Here is a 13,643-nt window from a genome sequence, read left to right on the forward strand (position 1 = left end):
ACATTATAATTATGATTTCAATCCAAATTGATGAAAATATCTTTGCAGTTTGATTCAATGGGGTTGTTGCGCATGAAAGCATCGCATTCATTGTGTGACGTTGGGGCCACCTTTATAGTCAATATAAAATTACCACGAAGTGGTAAATGCTTTGCACTTTACTCCGGGAGCAATTAGAAGTAAAATTAGCCAAGACTTTCCCGCCTGGCTGGTTCCTTAAAGTAATACCGAGGTTCCCTTCGTTCTAAACGACACTTTGTCCCTCCATGGTTGTGTGATATACTCGGCTATTTTCGATCTATTATCAGTGGTCATTGGTCTTGATTTGGCTCCCAACTCTTTTCCCCTCTCTCATTCCAAAGTGTTGAACAAGTTCAATTATGGAATAAGCTGACAGCAATGGGAGTGTAGAGAGCTTCAACAGTGCAACCTGGTGTACTTTCTTTGCTGTTAGAGACACACACATAATGTACATGGGATTTATCCAATATTATTAAGAGAATAAACCCTGTTTTGAGCAGTCAGTACAATGCACTTTCCATAAATTGTCGTTTTACGTCAACTTATGTATTCACCAACAGGCATTTTAGTAAGCTATTCGTAAAACACTTAGTTTCACGATCGTGAACAACATTTTTATTTTTCTCCAGAGGGCGTTTAGACCTTTAGGGTGTTTTTTTTTTACTAAACTAATTCAAAGACGTGAACTTATGAATATAGAGCTCCGCTTTAAGGTGCATTACCAATAATAATGTATTAATTTAAGAGACCTTTTTGGTTTATTTTTTTCGTTACATCAGGTTATGAATTGCTTCTTTGTGTAAGTGACACATTTTGTAATGTAAACATTCTATTTTTCAGCTCCAAGCATATTTGTGTTGTTAAAGTTATTAATTTCTTTGCAATAGAGGGATCCAAGAGGGATTCCCGAGGGATCCTCAAAACCGAGGGATCCTAAAAAAAATTTTTATATTGAGCCCCTAGCTCATGCAGACTGGCATTGCCGAGGTAAAACAATAACAACCTTGCATATCTCTTGGCCAATGATGATATGTCTTTGTTTGACTCCAGTGAGGGCGCTGTCTATGCGTGTGACGTCATGAAGATTACATTGCACATTGTGGTTCCTGGATTTACGACGATTTCATTCCCATTATTAACGGAAACTTGTCTTCTTTTTGTGGAAGGTGGTTTTTTTCTGCTTCTGAAAACTCAACACACCTTTGAAGAAACATCGACCAGTTATTTGCAGTGTATCGTTTTGTCTGAAGTATTTTTATTCTCCACTAATAATTTGATCTTTGAAAGCTGAACAAAAACAAATCAGCCTAAATTACCCACAGAGGAAGTAGCACAAGAATCAGCCAGCTAGTAGCAGTGTTTACAAACGTATACCATTTCGTCAATACACACCTAAACTCTCATCCTTTTTTAGCCGTTCATACAAGACCGTGTAACCTAAACCACCCGAATGGATAAATCATCACCGTAGCGCGCCACCCTTGTGGCCCGAAGTTGGCTCACTTTGCGCCTCGAAAGGCGTCTATGGTGACATCGACTCGGTGTCCGGTGTAGTTTCACGACACGGTAGCGCACCGCTGTCTTGCCAGGCATGTTCAAGTGCTGGACATAACAAGCTGGCGTGGCTTTGAAGAGGGTAAATTAAATTCGCACCCTTTTAGTTTTTGTTTTTGTTTTTCAGAGGAGGAAAAGAAGAGGTTTCTGTACTCAGTATAATGTTTGCGAGCCTAAGTATTGATTTAGCGTGCCGCGAGTGTGGAGACAGGCGGTGTTGGGAATCAAACTTACCGGTGTGTTTTTGTCGAGAGAGAGGGAGGAAGATGACGTTTTGGGGTAAACCTGTTACTTGCGTCAATAACAGTAACATTAGAAGCGATTTGCACCATTTTATCAAGTCGTTCTCATTGTAGTAGAAAAAAGAGATGCGATGCCTCCTCAGTTCATCTTTAATGAGTTAAGTAAACACAAGAGGGCGCCTTATTCTACTCAAGCCACCCCGATAAGCGCACGCAGGGTGTCAGACTAGAGTGCACAATGGCTTGTACTACATTTAGACAGAAATGGCTCCCAGCCAGTAAGCACGTGACCAATAAAGACAACTGGTCCATCCATGTTGCGACTCGCGACTCTCTCAGTACACAGTTCAGCTCAGGTATGTCTCTACCCAACGCATAGACTGGTGTCTTGTTTTAAGCCTCAGGGATAAACTTAAGTATGACGTCTGGAAGTAGGATCACTTCTCGTCGTGACGTCACATAATTATTTAAGAACCGTGTAGAACGTTCGTCCAAGATGAACTCGGTTTGATGAGTGAACATTTTTCCTCTGATTTGCCTTAGGTCTATGTTCTCTGCATTTTTGTGTTTCGCAAACTATGAATGTATTCTCGGAATTACGTTTATTTTGGTGCTGTGTCAAACATTGTTGTTGATGTTGTTTTCATATGTAAAGGTTAGTCGATGTCTCATACATCATATTGAATATGTGTTTTGTCAACGTACAGTATCTTGATTCATAGACAGTATTATATAAAATGGTTATACAACAACAAAACTGTCAACGTTTTAAATTCCATACCTCGTCTTTAAAGAAATACATCGGGATTGAGCTACACTTAAACTGCAGAGGTGTGATTTCCACACTCCATCAAAATTCCCCAAATCTTGTTATAGGACTAATTTTCCTGTTCCCCAGAGTAGACCTTCTGATAATCCCGTCTCGGGGAAATGATTTTTCGCTGCTCTCTTTCAATTTAATCGGAAGATGCCTTTTTGGTTGGACCCCGTGAGAGCGCAGATCTGAAAATAGTGCATATTCGCACTGGAGTCGAATACTCGTGTGGCTTTAATACAATTAAAGTTATATCTCACTTCCAATCTTTGTCGCACGCTGGTGAGGATTTTTTACGCGGGAAAAAATTATCGAGCAGGTGTTTGACTTTGCTCTTAAAAGCTTCTTTAATTGACCCTTTGCATATGACGTCACACTCTCAAAACAGCGCCCTCCCTGAGGCAAAATTAGCCAGTCGCTGGACAATAGACTGCAGGTCTCGGAACTAGAAAACACGTTGCACGAAGGACCTGTTTTTCTGAAATCAAACGGCGTATCACTTTTGTGCGTTATGTAATAGTTTTCCTTCTGGCTGTGGTGTGACGTACATGCATTAAATGAAATCATTGGTTGAGAGTGGTGCGCAGCACGTACACGCTAGCACTTTACCACTGTTGTTATAAAAGATGGCGGCGTCGATTTTTTTTAATTTTACATAAGAGAGATAGGCCCTAAATGCATTGTGGTCAATGACGTCATACGTTTCTTTCACACTTGTTTCTTTCACGAGTAACAAAACCTTCCCCAATAAACTGTTCACGTTTATCTTGGAATAAAAATGACTGTTATCAACAATTCCCTTAAAGTACTTTCTATGCTATTATATGGAAGCCAATGTCGGGTGGAGATATTTTCATTTGTTGAAGATGCCGTAATTGGGGCGAATCTAAAGCATGCGTTGATTGTTATTAATGTAAACGTCATATTGAAGGAAGAATTACTGAATGAACTAGACCACGTGGAGGACAGACGCTTTTAAACTGATTAATGTTTGACACTAAATCCCTTGATCTTTCGCCGACTATCAAAATATGCGTGCAGTGCACGTATGTTACATTTAGTATCATTCAATCAGAGTTTATAAACGCGTCTTGCTTTCAACATGAACAGATTTTCGATCAATGTCTAAAGAGAGACAAAATGTCACAAGTGGTATCAGGTTGGCTCAGTGGTTTGTTTCCCTGCCTTTCACATACCTCTGTGGACCCCGGTTCGAATCCCACTTCAGACCGGCGCTTGGTGTGGATTGTGGTTTCAGTCTCTACATGACTGTGTGGGGTTTCCCCGTTGTGGTTTTTCTCCCACGTCCAAAAACCGAGCATTTCCTCTCGTTTTCTATTCGGCCTGTTATTGGCGCTTATGAATGTGTTACCAATAAACAAATGCAATGTATAAGTTTGGCCTACTACACCTGGGCCCAATTTCCTAGAGCTGCTAAGCACAAAAATTGGCTTAGCATGAAATTTCATCCTTGATAAAAACGGGATTACCAACCAAATTTCAAATTGCTAAGCAATTTTTTTTACTAAGCAGCGCTATGAAATTGGGCCCTGGTGTCATAACCACACTACGTCTTAGGTTGGGCTATACTTGTGTCAGTTTCTCTGTGGTATACCGAGTGGTGGACATTCAATTTAAGAATGCATGTGCTTTTACATGACAGCAATTTTCACAATACAATTTGACGCATGTATGGTGCGCGGCTGAGCTGTCTAAAGGTCTGTGGACTCAAGTTCTGTGATTACTAATTACATATGTTCGAATCCTGGCCTGGTTATTCGAGACACTTGTGATTACGTTGTGTCGGTTAAATCCTTCAAAGGAACACGGTGCCTTGGATCGGACGAGTTGGTCTATAAAAAGCGTTCGAAACCGTTTGTTATGAAATGCATGTGGTTAGAAAGATGTTTTAAAAGTAGAATATAATGATCCACACAAATTTCACTAAAAACTGCACGTCGGTTTTCCTTTAACGTCGCCAACTAACACGGTCGGCCATTTATGGGAGTCAAAAATCCATAAATGGCCGAATCGTGTTGGTCGACAAGGTAAAAAGTAAACCACGCAATTTCGAGGCATGTTTGTGTAGATCATTGTATTCTACTTTTACAACATCTTTCTACCCATGTGCATTTTATAACAAATGGTTTCAGAACGCTTTTCAAAGACCAACTCGACCGATCCAATAATAATTATCTCAACATAATATTGAATTATAGTTTCACGCTTTAAAAAAGAGCAGTCATAGCCGTTGTTCTCGCTAAAGTTGTTTTTATTATATCTATGAAGCAAATATTAAAATACAATTTTTGTTAAAACTAATTTTTGTGTCTTTCTTTTTTACAGACTGCCCACGCGATCAGGGTTGAAAGCTACTCAATATTTATACCAACAACAAAGGAGAGACAATAATAGCGGTCTCGAAAAGGATGGAGGTAGGATTCACTTTCTTTATGCTCTAAATTTGATCATAAAACGGTTGGAAAATGTGCAGCTATGCAAAGGAAACTCCCGCTGCTTCAGCCCCCGGGTTTTGCTTTGTCGGTGAAACATTACATGATTAGAGGTTGTCCATGTTGAGACTAACAAACCAGTTTGAAACAAAAGGGACAATAGGCCTTTGTTTGCTACCACAGAGGAGTGATAATATGGAAATATTGACTGCTATGAGGGGCATAGTTAAAATTATAGGCCCAAGGTGATGTCAAAAGCATGACTATGCCCGAAGCGAAGCTGAGGGCATTCGCTCTGGGCATAGTCATGGTTTTGACATCACCGAGGGCCTATAATTTTAACTGTTGCCCGATTACTAAGCAGTAAATATTTCTGTTATATACCGAATAAAGATTCTTCTAATCAACAACACTCTGACTAAAGGTCGTCAGTGAAGAAAGGTCGCGCCGTGACACGGAACGCTAGTCGTACATTCTACATATCATAGTTGCGTTATTTTTTAGAGCGGGCATAGTCGCGGGCATAGTCAATTGACTATTGAAAATGCCCCGGGCATAGTGACTATGACGTCATCTTGGTAGAAAAAGGGGGCATAGCTATTTCCATGACTCCATTTTTAACCAATCAGATTAGAGGATTCTCTACATGAGGTATTTAATGTTTTTTAGAGCGCCATGTGCGTCACCGAGTGACAGATGCGAGCGCAATTATAAGAAGCAACTATTATTATTATTAAAAACAAAGAAGCCTCATAGTAGATCCACTTGCCTCTGCATCTCTCCTTTGCCAGGAGTGTCTTTCAGACAGACATGTCACATTATAAATGGCCACTTATTATTAAAAAAGATATAATAGAAGTTTCCTTCTAATTGCCACGTATTAGAAAACCACGACAGTTTCCGCGAATATCATTGATGTAAACATGATGTGCGTGTGGTCGCTCCTCGACAAGTGTTATCCAAGGTGGGAATGCCGCTTCAGTTTTCTTAAAGTGAAATACGTAAACATTCCTCTACAAAATAGTGTCACTGGCCTGCAAGACATTGAGTGGGGGTACTGAATATTTCTGTATGATCTTCAATCGCAGTCTAATGATGAGGTTCTAATGCACTGATTTCAATTTGCTGTATGGAAACAACTTGAAAACCCCTTAACGGATGCTTCACCATACATGTATTACACACCTCGCTAAACTTATCTCGTCTGGTCTCGATGGCAATAGAAGCATACAACCTTGGGTTGAAGTCAAGCTCAAGGGAACGATCATGATATCTATATTTTAAAGGGATGGCGTTTGGTATCACTCTTAAAGATTAACGGCAATACAAACTTTTGGTTTGGAAGCCTCCAGCAGCTTAGTTTAAAGCACATCGAGAATCATGTCACTTCTAAGTAACATGGTTAATATGTAGAAGGATACCATTTGTTATGCCCTGAGAAGCGTCACTGCAGAGACGCTTCTCATCATGTGTTGTGTATTCCTGTTAGGCGTGGACATAATCGCTCCGGTTTTTTGGCGATTTCCCCAAAACGCAACCACTTTACCAAGAAATAATTAAAAAAAAAAATATTCACATGTTATTAAAATCTATGGTTATAAAGTATTAAAACAATCGAAGGGTTCTTAAAAAAAAACTCACTTTCCCTTTAATGTTTCATCTCATCTTTATTTTTATTTTGTTATTAAATATTTGTGATATTGAACATCAGAGGAAGTATTGGGCGTCAGGATGGTTGGTCCGGGGGTAAAGTGACGTAGCAATCAAAACATAGAAACTCTGGGAAAGAGCCAGCAACGATATTTGCTCGCTCCCGGCATTTAAAAAAATTCACACATTCTTCCTTCGGGGATGTGTATTTGCAGCTAAGATAAATTACCAAGTGCATCAATGTAAACAAGCCTCAACGGGTTTAGCCTCAACGGGCAGCCATTTTGGGTATATAAACGCCAAGGCACAGCCAATGTCTCTCATTCAAACGTTGTTCTAACATTTGATGAAGAACACTCCTATGGAATAAACCCTTCACGAAATAGTGTCATTCCCTCCGTATGCCATTTAACTTATTGCTCTGATGAAGTTCATATATCCCACGCCAAGATTGAAAGAAAAAAAAATTGGCATTCCACTTTTCACGATCCAAGTCACAAATGATGTATTTGCATGTTTATTTCTACATGATACAACAAGTCACGCACAGCGGGTGACATTGCAATGTCAATGAAGATGGATTACACCATAATAACCAGCTTGAGTCTTACCCCTTTTTCGGCATTCAGTTAAAGTGAGAAATGATTGAGCCGCCACGCACCATCAAATTGATAGGGTGTTCAATTTAAAAGGGGAATTTGCAACCGTCATTAGTTTTTCCAAATTGTGGCGTCTTTTTTAGATTTGACCTTTCGCTAAACTGGGTCTTCTCCTCGCAGTCATTTCTTAAAGTGGAGACTACGAAAGTCCGTTAATTCATCGATTATCATTAATGTTTGTTGTTGGTTAAAGATCAGGTTCGTTTAACGGGGTCTTTCCCGTTGCTTTAACTTAGTGGACCCCGACTCGCATTCCGCATCAGACCAGGGCAAGTTTTCATAAAGCTGTTTAAGCACCAAAAGTATAACAAATTAATTATGCTTTTAAAATTCATTTTAGTTTTTACTCATAATTAAACAATTATGCTGGTGGCCAGCACAAATTCCATGAGGTTTACATTGATGCAGCTGGTGCCGAACTAATTTTTGTTAGTTAAGGAGACGGTTGTTAAGCAAAATTGAAAGCTGGACATTTTCTTTCTTTGGGCTTACGAGTTGCAGTCACTAGTCAACTAGTTTGGTGATCCGTTTGTTGCATTATATTACCAACAGATTGAAATAAAAGTTACACTTATACTACAAAAAAAGCAGTTAACTTATAATTACTCAGAAGTTAATCTTCCCCCGCACGGCCCCTCTGCCCCGCCCACCCCTCCCCCACAATATTGATGATACTCATGCTCAATCTAAGATTCAAAATCCAATCAGCAATTCTCGACTACTTGGCGGGATCTAGACATGAACACGTTGTCAATTACCGCCAAGTTCACAAATCTCGCGAGACTGTGCACGTCGCTATTTACACGCACACACTCTCAGTCACCATGAGGAGATATAACCAAACAAAAATTAAAAAGAGTGAGTTACGGTCCTTTTTTTTCTTAGAATGAGCGACGCCAAACTCGCAGCTTAATTTAATTTAAGTCTTGACCGCTCGTTATTACCTCTGTTCACACCTTTAAGGAGAGTATCTGCTTGGGAAATAGTGGGTGAAAAACCTGCCCAGACTGGTAAATGTACTGATCAATTTGAATCTAGCATCATGCCTCTGAAGAAGGCCCGGTGTGGATCGAACGCTAGGGCCATCTACCCTACTCATTATATATATAGAAAATAACAATCAAATATTGAAATGAAGAAAAGGTTTCAGACATCATTTCATTTATTTTTTATTCTATTATTAAAATAACTCTCTAGAGAACCTGTTTTTTTTTTTGGTTTTTTTTTTTTATCTTCGGACTTTTTAACATCTTGGACAGGAGTTGTCCATGGAAGTACACGTTTAAGAACGGTCATCCAAAAATGAAAAGGAGTTGTCCAGGGAAGTACACAAGTTTAAGAACGGTCATCAAAAGATGTGTTTTCCACAGTTGGTGTCTTTATCAAGTTGATTTGAAAAAAATAGATTTGAAATCCTGATTGTTTATTCACATTACTACTACAAATGCACGCCATCACCATGGGTATATTTAAACTGGTGCGCAGTCTATCAAAATATCGATAACGGCTTTTGTATCTTGGTATTCCGTCTGTTGACCGACCATTCAAAGGTGAAACGCGACGAAAGGAAGCCAAAAAAAACATGAGAAAAACCGCATAATTGAACAGCTCCAGATTAATTTGTGCACAGTTTTTATCGAGACAAGGGGATGTACGTACGTGAGTTTTGAAACCTGTCCATGAGACAAGCTTCTCCTGCCAGGTGATGCAACCTTTCTCCCGCACCCGACCTCCGGAAAATACTCCACGCGTCCATGGAGGAAGAATCCTCCACGACGCGTCTTAGCTACCATTTTCAACCCCTACATGATTTCCTGCGTGCACTACCGTCTCTCGTCGTCATCACCCCCTTAGCCTTGAGTAATACTCAAGGCGGGTCTCTTAATCGTCAAGGAAGGAAGGTTAATAACCCATGAAGAATGAGATTCTTCCTGACCTTGGTCAGACCAAAAGACATTCCGAATGGAAAAAACAAAATGGCAGGTGTTTGAACACTAGGGGAACTTCCGGTCGAATGCCTGAAATAGAGCAGTGACGTACTGATGTCACAAGGTCAGAAATGATGGTCGTCCAAATCACAGTGATCAATGGTTGTGAAATGGAATACATCAAAGTATGAATGCGTAAACATGGATGGTCTTGAAAATACATCTGGTTCCTTGCCGAAATTGGTCACGGTTTAATCGTCTCGAAACCAATAGTTTATTGTTTTGATGACGTCATGTGGATTAGGTCAATAATGTAAAATATCTCAGACCATGTGGTGGTCCAAATCACAGTGATCAATAATTATGTAAATGGAATAGGCATACATAAAAGCATGAATGTGTAATGGAAGGTCTCAATAAATACACTGTCTAGCTATATGGTTCCTTGCTGAAATTGGTCACGGTTTAATCGTCTCGATACACATATTTTATTGTTTTGATGACGTCATGTGAATTAGGCCAATAACATAAATTTTTGCAGACCATGTGCCATGTCAAATCAAGTCGAATCAAATTGTGAGGATTGCAGTATAACAACGGCTAGATTCAAAGTTTTAATGACGTCGTTTGAATTAGGCCAATAACGTAAATTTTCGCATGTGCCATGTGTCTTGTGGTGTGTAGACTTGAAATCAAGTCGTATTGGAATCTCACAAATAATTGTGAGGATTGCAGAATAACAACGGCTTGATTCCAAGTCTACGTGGTGTGTAAAAGCGAATGCGAATCGGACGGCCAATACCACAAATGAAATCTTTACCGAACAACGACAGTCAGGTTTCACTCAGCACTTCTCATAAAGCTCTGTGTCGCTAGTGCTTTATTCTACATTATTTAGATATAGTCAAACTCGACCTTCAATATAGCGCTTGAAATGTGTATTTTTCTGCATTATGTAGACATAGGCCACCTCGACTTCCAATATGGCGCTTTATCAATGGTGCATTATTCTTCTATTCATTATTTAGATTACTCCAGCTTCTAGATTGCGCTTATTACATTCCTTGTGCATTTTCTACAATATTCAGATACACCCGACCTTGAAGTTGATAATTATTTACATATAAGACGCCTTGATTGTCATCTTGACTTTTGACGCTATTTCCATTCGAGAGGAAACGCATTTATTCCTGCAAATGGGTCAAAGTAAGAGCCAAACAATTGATTAATATATCTGTGATTAATAAACGCGGTCTCCACTAAACTTTTCCTGTATTATAGGTTGATAACTCCGGGCTATCGCTGTGTTATTTCGCGGCGGCCGTTCAATCAAACGCACTCTCCGGGTCGGTGATAAATCGTGATTAAGCCAGAGCACAATTTATTTACATTCAGTATCCAAGTTTTTAAATCAAGAAATTAATGAACGCGTGTTCCCAATAAAACCATTTTTATAAGACCTTCCACTTTGGAACTTGGGGTTATGTTGTAAATGTTACAGGGAGGTTTAACGTCTGACACAGTATACATGACACATTTCTTGGATTTGGATGAGCTGTGGCATAACCGAAGATTGTGGGTGGTGTCGATTGTATGAGTAGTACAATAAAATGAGCCTTTTGAAGAAAGACTCTGCAATAGAATTAAAACAAGGCACAATTTTTTTTTTTTTTTTTTTTTTTGCGAGTTTACTTTTCCGCAGCGATACACGTAAAAAAATCTATTCTTATTTCTGGAATATTTTACGTTCTCAACGTAACCATGTGTAAATACGTATTCGGTTTACACACCACTAAAACGTAGCGTTATAGTTCGCGATTCTAAATTGGTCAGCCCTTTTCGACAGATATTGCTGCTTTTAACAAAAAACAAAAACATGATTAAAGAACCTTCCACATTCTGTACGTAACCATGGCCAATGCATAAAATACATGTAACATGTAAAATAGTTTGGTTCCCGGAAACAATTAACTTTGGGTTCTAATTAACTTCTCTTGTCATCAGCAATGATGTTTCTGCAACACACTAAACGAAAGCTTTCTCGACTCTATAACAACGGTTGTTCAAACATTAAATGTAACATTGTCTTGTCAAATCATCCACAAATCGGACATATAATCACAAATAAAGCGCTTATTTTCTGAAGTATAACCCCAATCCAAGACCCGTTGCCCAAGGGCCGAGACGATCATCTTGAATGTTACACCGCATAGTCAAACATCACCAGAGTGGTACTCCAACACAGCTCGGGAAATTGCCACTTGGAGTGTGTCTAAAAATGTGCCACAAAATCGATCCTGAATCTATTCCCTGTACATTCACACTCTCAAAATAGAGATTGATGTTTCATTTGTGGAAGGATGTGGAGCGGAAACCACTGATGGTAATTTAATATACTCGTAGTATCACTATAAGATGTCAGTTTGATAAAAACGGAACTTATCTTTACTTGTCTTGTAAAGCTCTTGCTACTTCAATCTTACACTTTCTGCTATTCTTTAATCTGCCATCAAACTTTTAAAGGGTGTCAATACTTACACTTTGAAGAAGCAGTTCTCTGCTCACGATCAAAAAAAGAATAAAGGGATGTCAAATTAGCATTTTTTGCAACATCCATCTTATACATTCTGCTCTTCTTTGTACTCTGCAATCTTTTGAAGGGTGTAAGAACTTACCATTTTATAGGAGTTGTTTTCTGCCCACGACCAAAACGAGACGAATAATAAAGGGATGCCACATTTCAAGGTGTACACTTCTGGTATTTTGGGTGTAACTTGACAGCTCACTGTGTCGACTTTGTCACCTAACATCACAATGCCGGACGGCTACTTCAAGATGAGGGTTACACTTAAGCGATCTGAGCTATCGACCCAAGTCAACTGCCAAGAGGGACACCTTGCCACCTACTCATGGGCTGAAATAGGATTACCCCCTTCACTGTCTATAAATAAGGATGTTGGCAAGGGTATCATCACTCTGCCACCTACTCCTGGGCTGAAACGGGGTTACCCCCTTCACTGTCTATAAATAAGGATGTTGGCAAGGGTATCATCACTTTGCCACCTACTCCTGGGCTGAAATAGGATTACCCCCTTCACTGTCTATAAGTAAGGATGTTGGCAAGGGTATCATCACTTTGCCTCCTACTCCTGAATTAGGGTTACCCCCTTCACTGTCTATAAATAAGGATGTTGGCAAGGGTATCATCACTCTGCCACCTACTCATGGGCTGAAATAGGATTACCCCCTTCACAGTCTATAAATAAGGATGTTGGCAAGGGTATCATCACTTTGCCACCTACTCCTGGGCTGAAATAGGATTACCCCCTTCACTGTCTATAAGTAAGGATGTTGGCAAGGGTATCATCACTTTGCCTCCTACTCCTGAATTAGGGTTACCCCCTTCACAGTCTATAAATAATAAGGATGTTGGCAAGGGTATCATCACGTTGCCACCTACTCCTGGGCTGAAACAGGGTTACCCCCTTCACTGTCTATAAATAAGGATGCTGGCAAGGGTATCATCACTTTGCCTCCTACTCCTGAATTAGGGTTATTCCCTTCACTGTCTCTAAATAACGATGTTGGCAAGGGTATCGTCACTTTGCCACCTACACATGGGCTGTTACGGGGTTACCCCTTCACTGTCTATAAAATAACGATGTTGGCAAGTGTATCATCACTTTGCCACCTACACATGGGCTGTTACGGGGTTACCCCTTCACTGTCTATAAAATAACGATGTTGGCAAGTGTATTATCCACTGGCTTGTAGAGCAGAACACACCACTTTCCTTACTTTTAACGAAGCAGTTATGGAAAGTGTCTTGCTCAAGAGCGCAAGTGTCATTAAATGGATTCAAACCCACACTCTGCTGCTGGCAACACCAGAGCTTGGTTCTAGTGGACTTTACCCCACGGACACGGCACTCCTTTAAGAAGTTCTCACGTAAACTGAAATGCTCCTTATCGATATCTTGCTTCATCTGCACAAAGCTTGAACCCCATAGAGAAATTCAGATGTCATTTTACAAATTGTATTGTGATGTTTTCAAGCATTCTTTAAGTTGATTTCGTACTCGAGTAATCCACTGAGGAATTTTTTGAAAAGTCTTCACAAAAACACTTTTTAAGTCCTTCGGATATACCAGAAAGAATACAAAATCTTGTTTACATAATGTAGTTGAAATAGTTCTTTTGATATTATATTTGAATTACTTCTTGAAGAAAAAAAATGTGTTATGATCAGGAAGAATTAACATTAAAATTACTGAAATCCCTTCTTTTAAAAATCCTTCAGAGAACCATTTCCGCGATATTATA

General features: G+C 39.6%; 1 long non-coding RNA gene across 1 annotated transcript in view; it reads left to right on the forward strand.

The window, feature by feature from the left end:
* The window catches only part of LOC139945604 (uncharacterized), a 68,089-nt gene that overhangs the window by 5,016 nt on the left and 49,430 nt on the right, over positions 1-13,643 (forward strand). Inside the window, exon 2 of the long non-coding RNA XR_011787093.1 lies at positions 4,978-5,066. This is a non-coding gene — a long non-coding RNA (uncharacterized lncRNA). The remainder of the gene's footprint in view (positions 1-4,977; positions 5,067-13,643) is intronic.

Source organism: Asterias amurensis, chromosome 12 (genome assembly GCF_032118995.1).
Source record: "Asterias amurensis chromosome 12, ASM3211899v1".
NCBI lineage: Eukaryota > Metazoa > Echinodermata > Asteroidea > Forcipulatida > Asteriidae > Asterias > Asterias amurensis.